The following is a 7,154-nucleotide window of genomic DNA, read 5'->3' on the forward strand; positions in this document are numbered from 1 at the left end:
CACTTGCTTCATCCAGGGTGTTATTAAAAAAATCAAACTAACAAAAACAAATAAAAACACCCAACCCACCAACCAAAGAACACATTGGTAAGAGTAGTTATTGGCAGTGTAAGTGATTAAGTCTTGAATAGGCAATAAACAATAACTTTATAAGTTTCATTTTATCTTTTTATTATTAGACCATGGTCCAGCAAATGCATCTGACATACTGTACATACATGTATTCACAAGACTGTCTTTGTTGCTACATTTTCCCCTGAGTCCATAAAGTTAACAAATCCAAAATGTTCAGTAAAAGCAACTTTTTCATTCATGTCTTGCTTTTTAAAGGCTTCAAGGATAAAAACAGGTACACTGGCATTATTGAGATACAGCTGAGACTATGTGGCCTTCGACCATCCCACCGATCATCTTCCACAGCCTACTAAAAGCACATAAACATTTTGATATTATCATGGCGAATGAAGATTTGGGAAGGTCTCTATCCACATTTGTTCCAAGCACGCTGGTAGCTAATAAGGCCAATACAAGATAGACATGTCCGACTGCAAAAGGTACAGCAGAAAGACTCCTTGGTAGATATATTCTGCAAGACACAGTTCTTTCTGTGTTGTCTTTTCTCTTCGAGAGTGATCCTGCGTGAGTTCTCAAAGGAAACAGCAGCGTTATAGATGGCGTGTCTCCAGGCCTCCCGATTTGAGGCCAGAGTAGACCAGTTATATTGATCAATATGGCCGAGGCTGAGATGTTGTTTCAGGGAGTCCTTGTATCTTTTCTTCGGGGCTCCTCTCATGCGGCAGCCAGTGGCAAGTTCACCATAGAGCAAGATCTTAGGGAGGCGGTGGTCCTTCATCCTTGAGACGTGCCCTGCCCATCGCAGCTGTGTTCTCAGCAACATGGCCTCAATGTTTGTGATTGCTGCTTGTTCTAGAACAGATGTATTGGTCACATAATCTGACCAGTGGATGTTTAGGATTGTAGGGAGGCAGCGTTGATGGAAGCGTTCTAAGAGATGCAGGTGGTGGTGGTAGAAGATCCACGATTTGGAACCATATAAAAGAGTAGACAGCACAATGGCTTTGTAAACACTGATCTTGGTACTTTTCTTCAAGTGTTTATTACGCCATACTCTTTTGTGGAGTTTTCCAAAAGCACTATATGCCTTTGCTAACCTGTTGTCTATCTCTCCATCGATCTTACCATCCGAGGAGATCCAGAACAAGTGGTGGATCAATCTAGCTGAAAAAACTCAATTATGCGCAGATACAGGTGATCACAGAGGATTCTATTAGGCCTTGAAAACAGCATATGGGCCTACATACCAGGTCCAAAGCCCTCTACTCAGCGCAGATGGTCAAACGCTTCTGACAGATAAAATCTTCATTCTGAATCGATGGTCTGAACACTTTCAGACTCTCTTCAGTACTAGCCGTGTAGTTCAAGACTCAGCAATTCAGTACATCTCACAACAACCAGTGAAGAATGAATTGGATATTGCCCCCACTTTGGGAGAAACTCTTAAGGCCATACAGTAGGTGAAAATCAGCAAGGCAGCTGGGGTTGATGGAATTCCACCTGAAATCTGAAAAGACACAAGTTTGTGGTGCGCTGTTGGGAACTCGGCAAACTACCATCAGACCTTTGTGATGCAGTCATCATCACTTTGTATAAGAAGAAAGGATTTTGATATTATAATCACTCATCAAACCAACGTATGGCAGGTAACAAATCAGGCCATGGTCTTCTGTATGATTTTACATTGAATTTCAATCTTTTCCATCTTTTTATATCCAGGAACAAAGCATTCCTTTTCTCAGCTGTTCCATGCACACACCACATACTGTGAACAAGATGCTTCCTCCACTCAATACAGGCCACACTGCAGAGCATCACACCAGCTACCCCTTATGTCAGGGCTCAGAACATACAGCACATTCCTCTCAACAGGTTGCAATTTCACTTACTGCCATCCCTGACAGTGGCCAATACTGACTAGTTTGGGAAAAGCATAGCACCATCTCCCTTTAGTCAGAGTCAGTTCAAGGTCTTTCTGAACCAGAAGTGACACCACTACCTTTGTTTGTGTTTTTTTTTTTTCCTTTAGAAGTACCTTCTCTTGCTTGTTTTTAAGCTTGCAGCCTGAAGACTTAATTTTCCTTTATTATTTATTAGTAAGATATGAATTATTTGCTCTGTATCTTCCCATCCACTATTTATCTCTCTGCAAAGAGCTATCATATGCAATCCCTCTTCCTTGAAATCTATTATTTAAGGGGAAAAACTTTTCTGCCCTTATATGAAAGCTATTCCAATGATCTTTGTTCCTTTGCTGAGTTTTTTCCAAATTCTACTTTACTTTCTTTTTGACAAGGTGGTCCAAAATGCATGCAGTTTTCAAGATCTCCATTAATTCAGAAACCAGTCTGATGGGGTTCTCCTTTTTTTTTTTTTTTTTTTTTTTTTTACCTTTTGCTCTTTTTACCCCTTCCTAACATTGTTCTGCTTGCCTTTTTGACCCTATTGAGTATTGAGCTGACATTTTCACAGGACTATTCAAAATGAGTCCAAGATCCTTCCTGAGTGATAACAGGTAATATAGAGCACATCATTGCGCATGTATGATTAGTGCATGTGCATTACTTTGCATTTATCAATTCTGAATTTCCTCTGCCATTTTCTCTCACTAAGTCATGCTGAACTGCAAGATCTTCTGCATTGCTTTACAGCCAGCTTTAGATGTGATGTCTCCATAAGCTTTGTCATTCCTCTCATTCTCCTCAGACTGCTTTTAAACATAAAAATACAGACAGCTGCACTGTGCCAGGTCAGTGATCCCCCTAATCAAGCATTCTGTGCAATATTGACCAAATAAAAAGATGCTCAGGCAACAGCATCAGAACACAACCCTTGAATACCTTCCACCCTCAACCACTCCCGAGTTTGCATGCTGTCTTTATAGCATTGGTTTGCTTTTCTGCCCTGCTGCCTCCTTGGACACAGGCAAACCCCTAGTATTTGTCATGTCCTCGAGTGTGGAATTTCAGAGCTTAGTGACACAATGTGCAAAGAACCACCTCCTCTTGTTCTGAACCTGACACCCACCAGCTTCCTTTGGCACCACAGACACTTGGGCTCTAGTCACCCTCATAGACAACCATGATTCGGTGGACTTCTGTTTTTGAAGACTGAGCCATTTGTTAGCTATTTCAGAACAAATTCACAGTTTCTTTAGGCTCAGGCTCAAAACTGAACTACTGAGCAAAAGGACTACAACATCAACATTGTCCAATGCTTTTCTGGAAAAAATTGCAGTGGGTTTTTTGTCCCTGATATTTGATCTCCTTACTCTCATTCAAATGCAATTTACAACAGATCAGTGACTTTCTTGTCCCAAGAGCAGTTGCGACACTCCTGCAACAGTTAATAAATTTGACTTTTGCATTTCAACAATCAATGACACATCTGTAAATTAAAAGTATAGTAAGAATAATTGTGCAAAGTGGGAAACTGAAAAAATTAAACTAAAATTTTTAGAAACGGCCTTCTGTGTTGCTTTTCCACTTGGCTTTCTATTGTCTTCTCTTTGATTGGGAATTTTCCTCACCCAAAAAAACAAGCCTAAGTAACATTTTTACTGCTGGCCAGCAAAGTGAAAGTATCGAGAGCAGGAGTCATGAGGTAGACTAACAAAAACTGCACAGGAAGAGTGGATAAAATTTACACTATTTTTTCCATACTTTTGTATACATCGTTATTTGGGCCTTTTAAAAAGAAACCGAGATCATCCTTGTCTACACCCTAGAGATTACTTTTTTCCTGGTCATTGTGGAAAGTCGTGGTTGAAGCAAGTGAATTTTACGCTTAATTCCGAGGACAGGGAGGTTTACAGTCACTCTGATGTGTTCCAGGAATCAATCTCTCAGTTGTGGGCTAGCTGCAGAAGCAGTTTGTCTCTCCCATTCATTGCCCATTTCGCCAACAATGCCATTGTTCCAGTGGAATGCAGCTGTCATGAGCGGCTGTGACTGCAGAAGGTGCTCCCTCGGGCAGCCTGGGCCACCGCCATCAAGCATTGTAAAGTCTAAGACCAATACCAAAACCTTGAACTTGCCTTGGTACTCAGCAGGGTTACAGTGAAATGAGCAGAGCTTCAGGGAGATATGCTTTCAGCAGCCTGTATTAGGGAGGAGATGAATTGCTCCATTTTGCGTCAGCTTTGTAAATCTATACCATATGACTGGCTACTAAAAGTCAGTAGCCAACCGGAGCACAAGGATTTGTAGCTTCAAAAGTTATTGTGAAATTATGAGGGGAGGGAGTGGTTCAGTATTTATACAAGTGAGAGGCACAATCTGAATTCAGGAAATCGTTTAAATATAAATAAATCTGTACAATTATGCATCTATGACTCTACTGAATCCCACACACTGTTCAGCCAAGAATTTACTTTAGCTTAGTGCTTAACTCCTTTCTTCAGTTCAAAAAAACAATTAGGAGAGTTTTCAAAAGGAAAACATCTACTGTTCATGTGAAAGTATACATCCAAGCACAAATCTTTACATCTATACAATTATTATACCAGGATGCACAAACTGATTTTAGGAGGGCAATTCAAGCATCATTCAGAAGTAATGGTTAACCACCGGGTTTTGTAAAATTTCACAAAAAACAAGCTTTAAATCAACCAAAGTCTTTATTCAAGTTGTAGAACTTCAGCATGATGTTTCCCATATTTTTCTACTGATTCTTAGGAAAAAAATAATCTCCCAATGCACTTACTCCAACCTTTACAACCTGTAAGAGATCTTACCCAATATTACCAAGAGATCTTACCTGCTATTCCTCATTTTATCACTCCTACCAAGTTCTAACAACAATGATTTCCAAATCATTTCTCTTGTTCATCCACCCTTCCTCTACCCAACCATCTCCATCAATAATTGGCAGAATGTCTGAATGATCACAGCCAAGAACAATCACTTAAATCGTCAATCATCCATTTTCTAGCTTTTCCCCCACCACTGACTGAAGAAATTCAAGTGAAATTAAAACATACTGCAGACGGCTCACTGGTTATTTCTACCTTCCTTTATTTTTGTAGAACTTCTTCCATAACTAAGAGTAAGCAGCTAATTAAGCACATCATGCACTTTTGACATATCAAAATGCACTTTTGACATATCAAATTAACTGTAAGAGACCAACAAACTTACCCAAGAACATTTCTGTAAACAAATTACTGAGAATACATACAATATCAAAGCACTTTGACACACAGAAATAAAAAGGCCAGCGTGATAGTAACCAGTGCCCCTCACACAAAGAAAGACCACATTGCTTCTCCTCACATAGAGGGGATTAGTCTTTCTCCAAATCAGCTTGGGGGAATGGGAAATGGAATGCAGTCACCAGTCCTCCATGACTACTTGCTGCTCTATGGCTCTAACAATACTAAAGAGAAGAAACACAGAGATCACATCTCAGACTTGCATCTTCTTCCCAGTGCAAAAGTCTTTGCTTTGCTATGGAAGACTGAGCAAGTTGCAGACCAAATAAATGGAGGAGAGAAGATCTAGTCAGCAGTAGGAAAGGCCATCATAAGTAAAGACACACAAATCTCACCATATACAAGTAGCCCTGTCTCCATTACAGGCCAGATGCCAGAGCAGAACTCCTTTCTAGTTTTGATTCATGACTGAAGTCAGTTCTCAAGAACCAAGTCAGTAGAAGAGTATGTAATGAAAGTCAAATGTAAAAAAAAAGTTTAGAAAAAGGTCAAATGTAGAAAATAAAAAGCCACACATGCTTTAGACATCAACAGGTTTCATTAGCATTTCTCCCACAAGGAGACCAGCTTGGAAAAAAAAGGTAAATATCAGTGTTATTAAACCCCTAGAAAGCTAACATGAAACCACTTCTTAATTTTAATACATAAATGAACAACATTAGTCAGTTAGGGATATGAGAGCAGGAAAGTCCAGAACTGGCCTCCTGTGGAAGGAAGGAGACCCAAAAAAGAGACTGGAAACTCTAGAGGTAGAAGGCAGAAGAGAGATTAGACTGAAAAGAAGAACAGAAAGCAGAGAAACTGAGAAGGGCATTTTAAAGTGTGACCACAGATGTAAGCTGAAGGCTGACATTAACAAACCACATTGTCTTGTGCTCGTCTGCTTACAACATCCCACTCTATCCCACTTTTACTTCTCATTAAATGAAAAACAAGGGAACAAGGAAAACAATATCAATTAAAGCTTTTTTAGAACATAGAACCCTTGCACGCTGTATTGTTATAATCATACTCAAGAACCGTACCAAACCACACTTTTTAGTAATTCAAACACTAAACTGGATTTTAACACAATCATGTGCATTGTTCTATTCCATCCAAACATGTTTTTCTATCTTAATTTTCTTCACTTCATCAAATGAAACATTTCTGGAAAGGAAGCAACAAGCACTTGCTCAAGATAAAAGTCAGCAAATCTGCTCCTAGACATATACCACAGAAGGAATAAAATGCTTTTCTTTTTCATTTTAAAAAATGTATCTGACACATTGAATTCTGTAAAACAGACTGGAGTGACTTCACTGACAGAAGTATCCCAGTCTACCTGAAGTTAGAGAGCAAACCTTTGGAAAGAACAGATATTTAAAAAGAAAACAACAAACCATACTTCTTTTGAAGAACTCAAAGAATGTACAATGTTGTCACACTAATATCCATTTTTCTTGTGACCAAGTGTTGCCGCAAATATATTTTTACTCTTTACCATTTGCAATGACAGAAACACTATCAATTAGCCTGATCACAGACAGCATCACTGTAGAGGACATTTACCACCAGCACTGAAAATTAAGAGGAATACAAGCCAGAGTAGACAGCTATAGAGAAGACTAGTTTTTTTGCTTTATTACCATACTCTACAAAGCCATTATAACTTTGTGTCATACTCATCTTTCTCTGCTTTCACCCAAGCTCTGCCTTTGTTCTGGTTTAATTTGTCTTCTATTCAAACAAGTCACCACACCAGTAGAATTACTGTCTATGAACGTGAACTGAAAGAATTGCTATTTTATGGTTTGGGTTGAGGCCCATCAAGATCACCTCTAACTTCTCACCTCTTTCACACTCCTTAATTCAAAGCCTGGGACCC

Source organism: Chiroxiphia lanceolata, chromosome 1 (genome assembly GCF_009829145.1).
Source record: "Chiroxiphia lanceolata isolate bChiLan1 chromosome 1, bChiLan1.pri, whole genome shotgun sequence".
NCBI classification, from domain to species: Eukaryota; Metazoa; Chordata; class Aves; order Passeriformes; family Pipridae; genus Chiroxiphia; species Chiroxiphia lanceolata.